Source organism: Dipodomys ordii, unplaced genomic scaffold (assembly GCF_000151885.1).
Source record: "Dipodomys ordii isolate 6190 unplaced genomic scaffold, Dord_2.0 Scaffold127, whole genome shotgun sequence".
Lineage (NCBI taxonomy): Eukaryota > Metazoa > Chordata > Mammalia > Rodentia > Heteromyidae > Dipodomys > Dipodomys ordii.
In genome coordinates, this window is record NW_012267343.1 from 2,920,877 (window position 1) to 2,935,187 (window position 14,311).

A 14,311-nucleotide genomic window follows, 5' to 3' on the forward strand; every position below is an offset into this window, starting at 1 on the left:
GATATAGATAGAGAGAGACAGAGACAGAGACAGAGAGACAGACACAACCCGACCTATATGAAGGTGGAGCGGGGAGGGGTGCGCCTCCCTCAGACAAATTCTGCACCCCGATATATCCACACAGACACCCCTTACTCAGAAACACCCCAGGTACACACTGGCCAACGCGATGCGCGCGCGCGTACACACACACACACACACACACACACACACGCACACACACACACACACACACACACACACACATCCCGCACCCCTTTTCCCAGACCCGTGAGACTCTGCAGTGCCTCAGCCTCAGCCCACCCACCCAGGCCGCCCCCCCCCCCAGGCGTCCACCTTCCCTCCCTCCTCTCCTCCTCTCCCTCCTCCGCCTAAAAGATGTACCAAACCCTCCTTGGAATCAACCGGGGATGCTGGGGCTCCTCCTTCCCCCCCCCCACCCCCACCCCTGCCTCTCCCCTCCTCCCGGGAGCCTCTCCCCCATTCATTTTCGGCCTGGCGGCTTCCAAGCCCCGCCCCAGCCGAGCCCGGCCCCCGCCGCCGCTCCCCGCCCGCCGGGGGAGCACGGCGCGCGCTCGGCCCTCGCTCTCCATTCGCCAGGCGCCGCGCTCCACTCCGGGTCCCCACGGCTGCGAACTGATCTGGCTGCGGGGAGGGAGGGGGGAGAGGAGGAGAGCGCTGGCGAGCGAGCGAGAGAACGAGCCAGAGAGGAGAGAGAGGGGGCGCGAGCTGGGAGCAAGAGAGAGGGAGAGGGAGAGAGCCGGGAGGCAGACGGAGTAGTGACCGCCTTCTGCAGCCGGCATTCATGCCTGTCCTCGGGACCAGCCTAGGGGACTTTAGGGCTGAGTATGAGCCAGGCTGCTAGGAGCCAGGTACCCCCACGCCCGCAGTCCCCGCGCCGAACCCGGTATGCGAGCTGGACGCTGGGTTCTCCCAACTTCCCATCCAGACGAATAAAAAGCGTCCGCCCGCAGTTCTCCGCCCGGGACGGACATTGACTCCAGGTAAGGCGGCGCCGGCCCCGGCGCAGAAAGCCTGCAACCGCTCGCTCTGCCCTTGCTGCGGGATGGAGGGGGGGCAGGGGGGGGGCCCGGACCGCAATCGGGGCGCCCTCGCCTTCCCCGCCCTTCCCCCCTTCCCCTCCCAGCACCCACCACATCCCAGCTGCCTCCTCTGGCCGCCAAGTCTTCTCAGGTTGGCTTGGGCCGGGGAGAGGGGGGGAAGGGGTTTGCCAGAGGGGAGGGGGGTGTCCCCCAGTACCTGCGGCTCGAAGGGTTAAATGCGGGTTTTTAGTAAGTCGTGTGCATTTCCACCCTCCACCCGTCCCCCTCCGACTCCGCGCGCTCCCGACGTGGGCACCATGGAGGAACTTGATGTGGTGGTGGTGTGAGTGTGTGTATGTGTGGGCGTCCTTTGCTTGTGATGTTTGGTGTGTGTGTGTGTGTGTGTGCGTGCGTGCGTGGTGTGTGTGTGTGTGTGTTTGCCCAGGGGAAGGAGCAAAGAGAGAGGTCCTATAACCTACTTACAGCTCGTTGTGTGTATGTGTGTGTTTGTGTGTGCATATTTGTATGTATGCGTTTGTATGTGTGCGTTTGTGTGTCTTTTCAATTAGGTCTCTCCCCAGTCTACACGGAAGGATCTTGTACTACAGGATCACGTAGCTATCAGGAAATCCTCTCTTTGGGCTTCCTCTTGAGCCTCCGGGGCTAAGGATCTGGGGATATGGAAGGCATCGAATTGAAGCCCATTTAGAGGGTACCCTTGAAGGAAAATTCCTCCAAAGGATTGGAATCCTGCCTGCACACTCGGACCTGACGTTAAATAAGAAAGAGACCAGGTCCAAAGCTCCACGCGAAGGAGAGGCTGTGGCTTTAAATTCCACTCCAGAATTCGGATGGGAACTGAGAGCCTCTGGGTTACTGGAGACTGGAGAAAAGGGAAGCCAGGGTTGGTGGAGTCAGAAATGAGCTCCCTGGCAGCACCTCCTGCTTCTGGTGTTTTGGGGAGGTGAGAGGGAGGATCTGAGCAAGTTTGTGTAGATCCTCTCAGGGGAAAGTGTCCCCAGGGGACATGGCACAGTCCAGCACGGTCCTACAGGGTCTCAGGGACATTTCATTTGGGGGCAGGAGATGGACAGGACCTAAGACAGAATCTTCTCTTCCCTAGCTCAGCCAGGCTTGGGGGAGCCCCCAGGGAATCTCTTCTAAAACTATTACCTCCCAGTGGCTCCACTGGAGTTAGGAGGATACTGGGCAAAAGCAGATGAGTGTGTGTGTGTGTGTGTGTGTGTGTGTGTGTGTGTGTGTGTGTGCATTTCGGTACAGAGGGACATCTACAGTTGGGGACTGTGGGCAGAGAATCCATGACAGAATGAGGTTGGTAATTGAGTTAAATTGTTGTCTGGTTTGTATCTTCTTTCTCTCTCTTGCCAAGGGTAGAGGGCTATGGGAAGGTCTGTTAAGAAGACAGTTTGGGTTTTTAAAGCCCTCCTTCTGATTTTCCCTGCCTTTTATTTAGGAGTCTCCATGGTTAAGTCCTTTGGCCACTGTGGCTATGGTAGTGTTGGGCTTAGGCTCTAAGGCCAGCCATTGATTTGATTCCCGGCTGTCTCTTAAAGGCTTATCCTACTCAGCAAAAAACGCTGAGTTTTACTGCTGTTTAGCATGGCTTCCACACTCGGCAGCTCTCTTACTTTCTCAAGGTAAGCGGCAGCTGCTCTTGCTTTCTGCCCATGGGCAGTGAAGCTAGAAGACAGGCTGAGAGATGAGATGATGGTGGTTCCACAGCAGCTTCTGGAAGGAAGCACTGAAAAGGCCTCTGGAAAAGGGCTAGACATAGACATACTTGCCTCCAAAGTATCTGTGTGTGTGTACCTATGTGCCTTTTAGGGAAGAGAAAAGCAGGCAAACATATCTGCAGAAGCCTGTCTTGGTGGTGGGGTGGGGTGGGTTGCTGATGGCTGATCTACCTGCAGACACTTACAGACATACCGTTCTCTGGCTACCGGCTGATCCCTGGGGCTGAAAGTCTTCCTATGTGGCCACAGTCACAGCCATGGCCAAGGCCAAAGGCACAGCCAGAGAATCTATGTCTGAACACTTGGGTTAGAACCTAGCTTCCTGGTTCATTTTGTGTGTATGTGTGTGTGTGTGTGGGGGGGGGTGGATGGTGTTTGTAAAGGGAGAGGAAGAGACTCCCATGTTGGAATCTCTTTGGATTTCCTGTTTTCCCATTCTTAGAGGATTGGAGCTGGAATTAATATTAACAAAGCAGGCAGACAGGACTTTGTGGCTCAGAGAGGAGATAAGGACTTCCCAGGATTCTCTAGTGAATTAGTGGCATACTGAAAACTGGAACCCAGGTTGCTTCTCAGCTACATAGTATCCTTTGCACTCTACTACTCTGCTCAGGAACTCACTCCTTAACCCACCACCATGCTTCCATTCAAGACACAGTTTGTTTTCCTTCATCAAACTTCTGATCTCTGAGATAAATTTCTGACCTTCTTCATGTGGAAATATGACCCCAGAGAGAAAGGGTCCAATATGTCTATCTCTCTTTCCCTCTCCCCTCCTTCTCTGCCTTGCTCTCCCCATCTTGCTCTCTCTCTCTCTCTCTCTCTCTCTCTCACACACACACACACACACACACACGAAGAGAAAAAGAGTAAAAGCAAAAGGAAATTTTCTAATACCTTCTGATAATTACACCCAAGCAGGGACTTAATACTGAGTAGGACTATAAAACAAAACCCAGCAAAGAATCTGGACTCTACCTAAGTCTTTACTAAGGAAAACTTTTCTTTCTAGAAAGCAGTGTGCTCACCCATTAAAGCAAATACATGGAGCAAATTGATTTCTTTATATTAATTAGAATCTTACCTCTGTGCATTCATTTATATTGCAGGTACAGGAGAATATGAAGACTCACATGCATGCATTCCTTTGTACACATATATCCATGCACAGAGGCACCCTCTACATTTCCCCCAAAGAGAATTGCAGCCTTCAGACAAAACTGAGGTTTCCAAATGTAAAGGCATCATCACTCAAGACTGGCTATAGCTCCTGGGAAGTGGAAATATAAAGCACTTTGAATCAGAGAACCTTGACAATTTGGAGTGAGGCTCATTCAAAGTATTCTCCCTTGTATTCTAGATGCTCTTTTTGGGGTACAGGCAAGTTAGTAGGGAAAATATTCATGGTTTTTGGCCCATGTGCAATAAAGCCTTTTTCCACGTAGGGTTTTCCGGGACTGGATAGCACTTTAGCTCCCAGAAGGGGGAGCTGTGACTCCATTTCAACTGAGGAGAAACTGCTTAGAGATTCCAAATCAGCTGTTGGGCTCCTCTTGAGCTTAGAAGGCCCAGCTCAGGCTATAATGAACATATATTTGGAGCAGTTTAGGTGGGGATGGTAAAAATACTCTTCTCTACTCCATTCAAGTGCAACACCTCCTTCTTAGTGCTTCTAAGTTCATGTTATTGACTGAAAAGTCCTCTATTTCTCCCAAAAGGTCTTTCAGTTGGATAAGGCTACATATTATTTTCTTTATTTGTGTTCTTTCTCCCCTCTGCCCTCACTCAGTTTCTTAGATGAAGTTACTCGTACATATCAATAAAACGGACCACTAAGGTTTTATACACCATACCCTTCTTCTCTCGCTGTTTTTGCTTTACTGAAACCCAAGGCTTCACACATCAGCTACTGAGCCACATTCACAAGATGGAGGTCATGGGAAGGGGACAGATCTTCCAGTGTCACTCTTCTAGTCATCCCCTCCTTATTTTCTATTCTAATCCCTTGTTAATAAAGATAGTAAGCATCTTTATCATTCTTTTCACCACCTTCTACCTCTCTCTACTTTGTTTAACCTTACTCACAGCTTGACATCCGTCTCAAATACCCCTTCCAAATAATCTTCCCCCAAACCTTATTTTATCAGTAATGTCTCTCCTCCATATGTCAATGTAGGTTTGTCAGAAACTCTCTTTAGCTTTTGTCTCAATTTGATTTGCAATATAGCTCCATTGGAAGACAGTTTTAGTATGTTTTGTATGTTTCAGTATGCTTTTCTTAGGAGTTTTTTTTCCCTCTCTTTAGGGACTGACACACAGTGTTGCTCTGTCAATGTTTGCTTTTGCATTCCATGTCCAGTTTCAGCAGCAACTGTCATTTCATGCTCTGTCTCTGCCTCTCACTCTTCTAACAATGGCTTCATATTTGCTCAAAGCAATGCCATCATGGCTTCAAAAGCATACCAGTTATACCAACAATGTAGGAAGAAGGGTGAGGATGCAGTCAGGTAAAGTTGGAACCGAAAGTTGCCCCCTGCTCTGTGCTAGGATCTTTAGTTTTGTTCTCTCCCTTTATCTCTTTGCTCACCCAGGAAGGCAGATTCAGCACCCCCATGCAGAAGAGGAAAGTGAAGCTCATACCGGTTCCTTTTACTGTTCAAGGTCACATAACCCACAGAGACAGAAAACTAAGTCTCCCTTACCTAAACTTTGCTCTTCCAGTTTATAATTGAGTTAAAAAGATAGCCGAGGAGACTTGTCTGTCCGTAGACCATGAAGGTGCCATGTTGCTAGATTAAAAAGAAATCTCAATGGTTTCTCTGAGGTTTATCTAAAAACAAACAAATCAAGAAACAAACTTATGAGGAATTTTCAATAATGGACTTTTTCCTCTTTGTTGAAGAATCAAAAAAACAAAAAAAATATTTTTGAACAGGCATATAATAAATCAGCTACTCAGTTGTATATTTTAAAATTATATTTTATTGTAAAAATACTGTACAGAGGGGTTACAGCTCCATGAGTAAGACAATGAGTATATTTTTGTTAAGCATTATTACCCCCTCCCTTTTTCTCCCAGGAGTCCAGTCCTTCCCTCCCCCACCACCCTCCCTCCTCCCCTCACCCCTCTCCCAGTTGTAAAGTTCATCTCCAATATACCTTCTTGTGGGTATCATTGTTGCAGTGGGTCTTTCTGTGTCCTTGTTTTAGCATTTTGTTATTCCCTTTCCCCTCCCCAAATTAGGCAAATGTATATACAAGATGCAGGGTACCAGAATCAAGTACAGTGACAACAGCGGATATATTATAGACCAACAGTGAGTTCATGACCACACAAAGACCCTATGTTGTATTTGGAGAGATTCGTAGGCTAGTTCCCTATTTGGGCCCTAAATCTGCCTTTTGTCTGTAAGCCTCTGAATTTACACAGATTTAAATTATTTTCTTTTTTAGTTACTGGTTCTTTATATACCATGAAAGTATGTTCATGTCACCCTACATGTTCGCTCATTAAATAGAAGCTTCCATTTCCACAGCAGTATCTCCTGTGACATTTATTTAGAAACTCCCTCCCATGTCAATATGGTTCTGTGACCCTTGTTGAGTTCATCATTCTTTTAAGGGAGGGAGCGAAAGGCCTTAAGTTGGGTGACAGTTAAAAGAAAACATTTGTTCATGCAATTATTCAGTAAATAGCTGTTGGGTGTCTATTATTTGGCAACTCTTTAAGTTAGTGTCATCAAATAGAACTTTCTGGAACAATGAAAATGTTCTCTGCTGTCTAACCTAGCAAACTATTAATCCCATGTTACTACTAAGCACTTGAAGCATGGCTATTGTTATTTTATTTAATGCTACCGATTTTAAATTTTAATATGTAGACATGTTAGCCAGTGACGATTGCATTATAGACCATGCTAGTCTAGACATTAGAAATGTAGATTGATTGGGTTTCTATTTTCAATGGAGCTTGGACTGAGTGGAGAGAGATGGATAACAAAGGAACAAGCAAATAGACAAGCTAGTGCATTCATTTATTATTAAATGTCAAGAAATAATTGGGGAATGGTGTTAGAAAAGAATGTGAATGGTACAGCTTTAGACATGAAAAGCCTTTACTGAGGAAGTCATTTTATACCCATGATTTAAATGAGAACAAGCCAGCCATGTTTGGTTATATGAAAGGAAGAATATTAGAGGCTGAGATAACAAACATAAATGGAGTTATTACACAGGGGAAGAGTCAGAAAGCATAAATGATGGGTTACAATACAGCATGGCCAAAGCTTTGGAATGAGGAGAGTGACATGAGAGGTGTAAGTTCAGTCAAATCACAATGGGTTTGAAGCCCTCCACATCTTTCCCTTGACCGTATTCCTAGTTGGGAGTGTGAAGATTGAAGACAGTTTGAAAACTCACAGAAGGTCATCATCAGATATTCTCCCTGGATTGTGGTTTTTTAATATTTTTTATTGTGCCCAGTTTTAATCAAACAATTCAACACATTCTCCTAATCTTTCAAGTCCATTCTGAGTACTATTTCCCCTTCTGCCAACCAGAAATACCTAAGTCTAAGAAAAAGGATGGAGGAAACGATAGTAAATACAGAAAAAAAGGTGCAAGAGGATCACTGCATGGGGAACAGATAACTGACATGAAATTAGGTGATAGAAGATGAAAATTAGAATCAGGTGAATCAGCAAATACTTATTATGCATCTTGTCTGTGAAACGCATCTTGAATAAAATGATGGTGGTACAAGCTGATGAATCCTACTAGGTACTGGTCATTTACTAGAAGAGAGATGCAAACCCATCAATAATGACCATTCCTAATAGACTGATCGTTGTCATTTCAGAATTCGTAAAACATTTGGGGGTGGGGAAGTCTAAAGGGCACATCAGTGGAGTTAGTGATGAAGATGAGGAAAAATGTTTTGGAAGATCAGAGACTGCATCTTCTCATTTGATATCTCCTTTAAGTCCAAGTTTTATACCGCAAGCGCACAGCAGCATAGGGCTCTCCATTCTAATCCAGACTCCTATGGCTATATATCTGGACTCCTTATGAGTCTATCTTTCCTCCTCTCTGAGCTTGCCTTCTGGAAATTGTGACGGACCAAACTATGCATTGTCTCACTGAAGAGCTATTGCCTGGTTCTGTGGAAATGCTGCATGACCAAGTTCTTGTGAAAGCAGAGAGAGACATGCATGGTGCCTGTGCTTCATCATAAGGTGGAGGTGTCCTTTCAACAATGAGCATATCTAAAAGAATTCATACCTCAGAGCACAGATTGCAATTCAAGACAAAGTGGCTGATAAATGGTGATTCTGAAACCCAATTCTCCCGGAACACAGCAGCCCACAAGGCTGTCTACAAAATCCACAGTCAGTCTTTGTCATGAGGGGGCAAAGAAGACAATTAAGAAAATAATGAGGCTGAAAGAAAGTGAAATTAATTTTTTCTCTAGGAGAGTAAAGGGGATCTTTGTCTATCTCAAGGGATCTGTGTTTTAGAGATTGCAGGTGCTTTAAAGGGAAGAGTCTGAATAAGACTGAGTGTGAGAAAGTTAAGAATGGTAAATTACCAGATTTGCTTCTGTCCACACACCAGAATATACAGGCTGATGACAACATGAGGTCTATAATTCTGAATAAATTCAGGTCTCAGGGTATGTGAGTTTCTCACAGGGTGCTCAGCCCTCTGCAAAGGTGTTGGAGCCATCTTGGGAATAGCAAAGTGATTTGCATCTCACACCACCAAAGGTGGAAGATAGGTTCAGAAGGCAGTTAAAAAAGTAAGATACAGTCATTTTGTTTAATCTACCAAGGTGGGAATGGCAGGGCTCTAAGAAAGGAAATGTCCCATCTGAATAACTAGAACCCTCTGTAAGGGTTAATCCAGTATTGTCCCCAAGGGGTCTCTGAGCTATAATTTATCTAGTCTTTCAAAGGCTCTGAAAGTGAGCCAGTGGGAACTTCGATGAGAATGAATCCTGGGGGTAACATGGAGCAGACAGACTGCAGATTACAAACTGACTCAGGATGACAGGGCACACATCCAAGAGATTATCACATTTTAGGGCACCCACCACACTGAGTGGTGAGTTCTTAAAGTCTGTTTTCTAAGAACTAGCAGTCTGCAAAAGTAAAGTCTGTTGGGCTGTGGAATCCCAACACTATCTGGAAGCCCCCAGATAAACCTAGGAGAGCATCTCTGAATCCCATGAGAGAGACAACAGTCATAAGAAAGGACATTTCTATGTCCTTTCTTATGTACGCTCAATTTCTTGTAGAATTCAATGCTTTTGGAGATTATAGGTACAGTATAGGGGAAGGTTCTACAAGGAGCCTTGCTGTCACTATATAAAAAAATCTGTACAAGCAAAGAGGCCATTAAAAAACAGAAATCAGCAGTTTGGTATGTTTAGGAGTATAGGAGAAAGATTGAAAAATAGATTACCTGGCAAGGGTTGGTAATACAGTTTTGCTGCCGGGACACATTTTGGAGAGATGGCTCTTTGAGATGAAGTGGTCCTCATCAAATGCCATTTTCAGGGATGGCCAAAGCTGGGGAGGGCTCAGGGGGTTGAGTCATAAAGAATTTTATTCTGAGTGCATATCAACAGGACAGCTTCATTCAAAGTCCAGTGAAGCCTTACAAATGATGGCTGAAAATACTACCAGGTCAGCCAGAATTTTGCTTGTCTTCTCATTTCTTTCCTGACAGGAAGGATTATACATTGGTATAGAGCATAAGATCATTGCTTGCAACATGTAGAGACTGCTGAAATGCCGCTATTATAAAGCAATTCTTGGAGTACTGAGCCTGTCTCAACTTCCTTGTGCTGCAATGGACATTTGCTGGCTGGTCTAATAATCTCAGAAAGGCAATATGAATGTTCCTCGTTATAAAGAGGAGGAAACCGAGGCACAGAACAATAATGCTATGTGTCTGAGCCTTTATCCTGAATTTGTGGTATGCTGCTGAGGACTTGAATCCAAGAAGAGTGGTTGAAAGCTTCAGTGCTGGAGTTCAAAGGCTTGTTTTCACACTTGCCAGTTTTCTCTGACCTTGGCTATCTTACCTGAAGTTCTCAGGTCGGTTTCCTTATCTGTAAAATGGGCATAATGGAAGCAGCTGAACAGAGAAGACACATGGGGATATATTGAATTTGTATGATCGAGGCCTTAAATGCCCAGTGGATTGTCAAAATGATATAGCATTACCATATTATTTCTGAGTGAGGTTATCATTGAGGTTTAGGTACTCTTGTGCAGGGAGTTATAGAATCATTTTTTTTACCAATGAATCTCTCCTTTCTACTTCTTTATGTAACAATGATTAACCTGAGATTGAAAAAAAATAGGAAAGGACATGGAAGTATGAAAATTTACTAAGGCAGGTTTTTAAAAATTTATTTCTATTTATATATCGTCTATCATGTATTACTTTTTTTTGGTTGGTCATAGGCCTTGAACTGAGGGTCCAGGTGCTGTTCCTGAGCTCTTTTTGTTCAAGGTTAGTGCTCTACCATTTTGGGTCACCTACCACTTCCAGTTTTCTGGTGGTTAGTTAGAGATAATAGTTTCACGGACTTTCCTACCTGTTCTAGCTTTGAATAGCTATCTTCAGGTCTCAGTCTCCTGAGTAGCTAGAACTTCAGGCATGAGCCACCAGTGTCTGGCTTCCATTTACTATCTTTAAGTAGTTAGTTGTACAGAGGGGTTTTAATCTAATAGGTTTTAATCCAATTTATAAATACAGTCCATCTTGATCAGTGTCACCTCGTCCATCATTATCTTCCACATCAATCCCAACTCTACCCATCTTCTCAAGTTACCTAGGTCCATTTTTACATATATAAATGGAATATTATGACTACATTTACTCACAATTCCCTTCTCCATTTATTACCTCACAGATGAAATAGGTCATCTACGCCTTAGACAAAATTTGTTTCCACTTCCTGATATTCATTTTGTTTAATTGTAAGTTCAAAGGACTTATACCACCAGAATCCTCCCCTGTGTACACCTTACTTCAGTCAACTTGGTGTATATGTGCATATGGCCCTGTAAATGTTTTCACATATGTTTATTATAATTTAGATCTAAGGTTAGCATATGATAGCAAACAGGGTGTCCTTTGTTACTCTGAGCCTGAATCTCTTCACTACATATAAAATTTTTAGGTCCATTATTTTTTTTTCTGATCCACTCATCTATTGTTAGGCATACAACATGTTTCTATAGCTTGGTTGTATTGGATAATGCAGCAACAAACAGAGTGTGCAAATGTGCATGTGTATTTATTGTATCCTGATTGTAATCTTTTGGATAACTGACCAAGAGTGGTATCCACTGGTTCATAGGGGAGATCTAAGTTTCACTTTTGGACTGATCTCCAGATTGCTAAGATTCTGAAATTCTCTGTACTGTGTGGTCAAGACACAGATATTAACATAAGGCCATCCACCATCAAAGCTGGAAGCCATCTCCCCCATAGTCCTGTTTGATTTTCTTCCTGTCTTGTTTTACAATACTTTTTTTCCCTTCAAAATCAAACCTGACTTTAGTTGGTTCAAGAAGCCTGGTGTCCTGACGTCCGGTTCATTGTACTTATGAAGTCCCCTGGAATAGTAGAACTACTTGGGAAAGGAGATGATGGGCAGAAGGCTGGACACCCTGGGGACGCTGTTTATCTTGTCCTCATGGTTCCGTTCTGCACCAGAAGTGACATTTATTTTGTCAAGGGCTTGCATGTCCTGACATTATATTATCTCATCTAATTTGTATAGTGACTCTCTAAAGTTGGCAGTATCCTCCCCATTTCCCAGATAAGGACATTGTGACAAAGAGCAGCTAAAACTTACTCTCCCATGTAAGATGGATCACAGCATCAGACGTAAAGCCCATGTGTGTTGCTACACATGTAATGCTGTGTTCTTTCATGTTATTGTCCTCCTTCCTTCTATTAGTCTAAGGCATTGTCTAGCTGTTATCAACTTGGTGGCTTCCCACAGTTGAGGTTGATGATTGCTATTTGATCTCTATGGTCCTGAGCCACAGCAAATCTTCACATTGGTTTTGTCTTCATTACCAGTCTCACACGGGCCTCACTGAGAAAGGTATCCATCTTAACTTGCTCTAGGAGATGTTATAAATGGTGCCATTGGAGAGAGGTGTTCTTACCTCTTCTTTATAACAGTCTGAAATTTTACTTTGTCTCCTTCTTTGTCTGTCAGCGTCATGGATATCTTCTACTCTTCCAGGGCATGCTGGCTGCCAATTTCAGAGTCTCTAAAAATAGCAATTTTACTTCACAATGCCTCAATAGGAAACATAGCTTGGCTTGTTTATTCATGCCTTAAAAGTAGAAGTTCAAGTGCCCCTGAGACCAGGGTTAGCAGTCCAAGGACAAATTACTTTCTTTGAGCCAGATCCCAGTGCCAAGATCTTACCTTTAACACACTTTGCACATTTAAAGCAGATCATGAAATAATAGGGTGGAGGTGATAGGCATTTGTCCTCAGCCGTATGTTGCAAATTATGCATTATATTTCTATGTGAGTCTCTCTCCTATATTCACTTACGCAGATAGGGAGAGGGAGAGGAAAAGGGAGAGAAAGAAAAATATCAAACATGGTTCAGAATAGATAACAAGAGAAGTAGTTATAGGCAAAACTGTTTGAAGCCAGTTCCTCCTTTCCTAGTAATAAAACATGAAATCAGACATGGTAAATCTCCTGCTATCAGAAGATAATATGAAGCTAAAATTTTTATGTACAAATGGAGTACAGGTGGCCAATAACTGCATAAACAAACAAAACATTGTTTCCCAAAAAAGCAAGTACAAGGTAAGACCAAATGCCATCATCAAAATGTTTTTTGTTTATTCGTTTGCTTGTTTTCTTGTCGCTTATCTATCAAATGGTAGATGCGATTTGGAACAACAATTTACGAAAAGGACATTCAGTATGTTGGTCAAAATGTATATTGAATGCAGAGCCTTTTGATTAAACGTTACTTTTATTTCTTTTTCCTTTACAAAATCCAGGGGGAAAGCAAATGCCGTCTCTTGATTTGTTAGTCTGTGCCAGACACTGTTGAAAGAGCTGTGAATACAGCAGTGAACAAAACTAAGACCCCCATCCCCATCTTGGAACCAATGTTCTAATTGAGGGAGAGGATATATAAATAAACAAGTAAAAATACCTCATGTCAGATGGTGATAAGCACAATAGAGAAAAATAGAACCTGGTTAGGGAAAGAAGGCATGTGTGACAGATGGGCATGGTGGGAGAGGGCTTGATGGCTTGTGTAGATGAGAGAGGGAAACCCCCACTGGGATGCTGACTTCTGAGCAGAGATCCGTGCGAGGTCAGGAAGAGAGACAGGTGCACAAATAGGGGCAGAGACCACAGGAATTATGTTCCTAAGGTGGGGGCTGTGCTCAGCAGTGGCTGTGCTGACATATGAGCCCATGGAAAGTGTGACAGGGACAGAGTGTACACTGGGAAGTAAGGGCTAAGAGCAAGTGCGCCATCTTGGTTGTGATTCTCTTATCTCAATCTCTACCTCTGTCTCTGCCCTAAAAAGAAGATGGAGATGCTTTGATTTTAAGAAATTTCTCCGATTAATTGGATGTGCACCAACTTTCAAGCAGGGCTTCTATCAGAATGTTTGGGGGTTGGGGAGGAACACATGCCCAAACAAAGCAGCTAATGGAATGTTCTATGAACTTTATGAAGGGATGCTCTGTGTACAGTAGAAGGAAGAATGAAGACAGGAAGCATCATATGTAAAGTGCATGTAAAAATATCACGTCAAGTGATGTAGAATGAAGACAGTACGTTTCATGTGTAGAATGTATGTAGCAATATCCATGTGAAATGATGTAAGGATGAACACCACATACAAAAGCACTTGGCAGTATACCTCGTATGTGGTAAATGCTCTGTAAATGACACTTAGGTCATTTCCCCATGTTGACTTACTTTTCCTTGGCTCATTTTTAACCATATCATATAAAATTTATCACTTGTATCATGGCTGTTTTGCCAGATGCACCTGTTTAAGAGTAGCTATCTTTGGCTAATGGGTTATGGATGACTTTCATCCTTTCTTTATGCTTACCTGTATTTCTTAATATTCTATAATGAATACATTACCCGGGTAATCAGCATTTTAATTAGTAAGAAGTGGAGATCAGTGAGCAATTCATGGTACGTAAGAGAAAAAAAAAAAACCTAAAGCAGAGGAGCATGTTTTATATGGGGTTATCTACATCTCTAAGTCATTCATCCTAAATCACATTTAAATGGACTCAGTTCTTTTTCTCACTTGACCTTAGCCTGAGCAATGACATTCATAAACACTGAAGATGTTCTGAGTGATTTATACTTCTTAATGTATGTGGTAACGGCTGCTACATCTTTAAAAGAAAAGTTCTAACCACAGTGCATCTGTGCATTACCTAGCTCATTGTCTGCACTGGAAGGACTTGGAGCCT

General features: G+C 43.5%; 1 protein-coding gene across 1 annotated transcript in view; it reads left to right on the plus strand.

The window, feature by feature from the left end:
• The first annotated feature begins 569 nt into the window (after positions 1-569).
• Positions 570-14,311, plus strand: part of Brinp1 (bone morphogenetic protein/retinoic acid inducible neural-specific 1) — a 177,232-nt gene continuing 163,490 nt past the window's right edge. The window contains exon 1 of the mRNA XM_013030133.1: positions 570-1,004. The gene's annotated coding sequence lies outside the window, so the exon portion shown is untranslated. The remainder of the gene's footprint in view (positions 1,005-14,311) is intronic.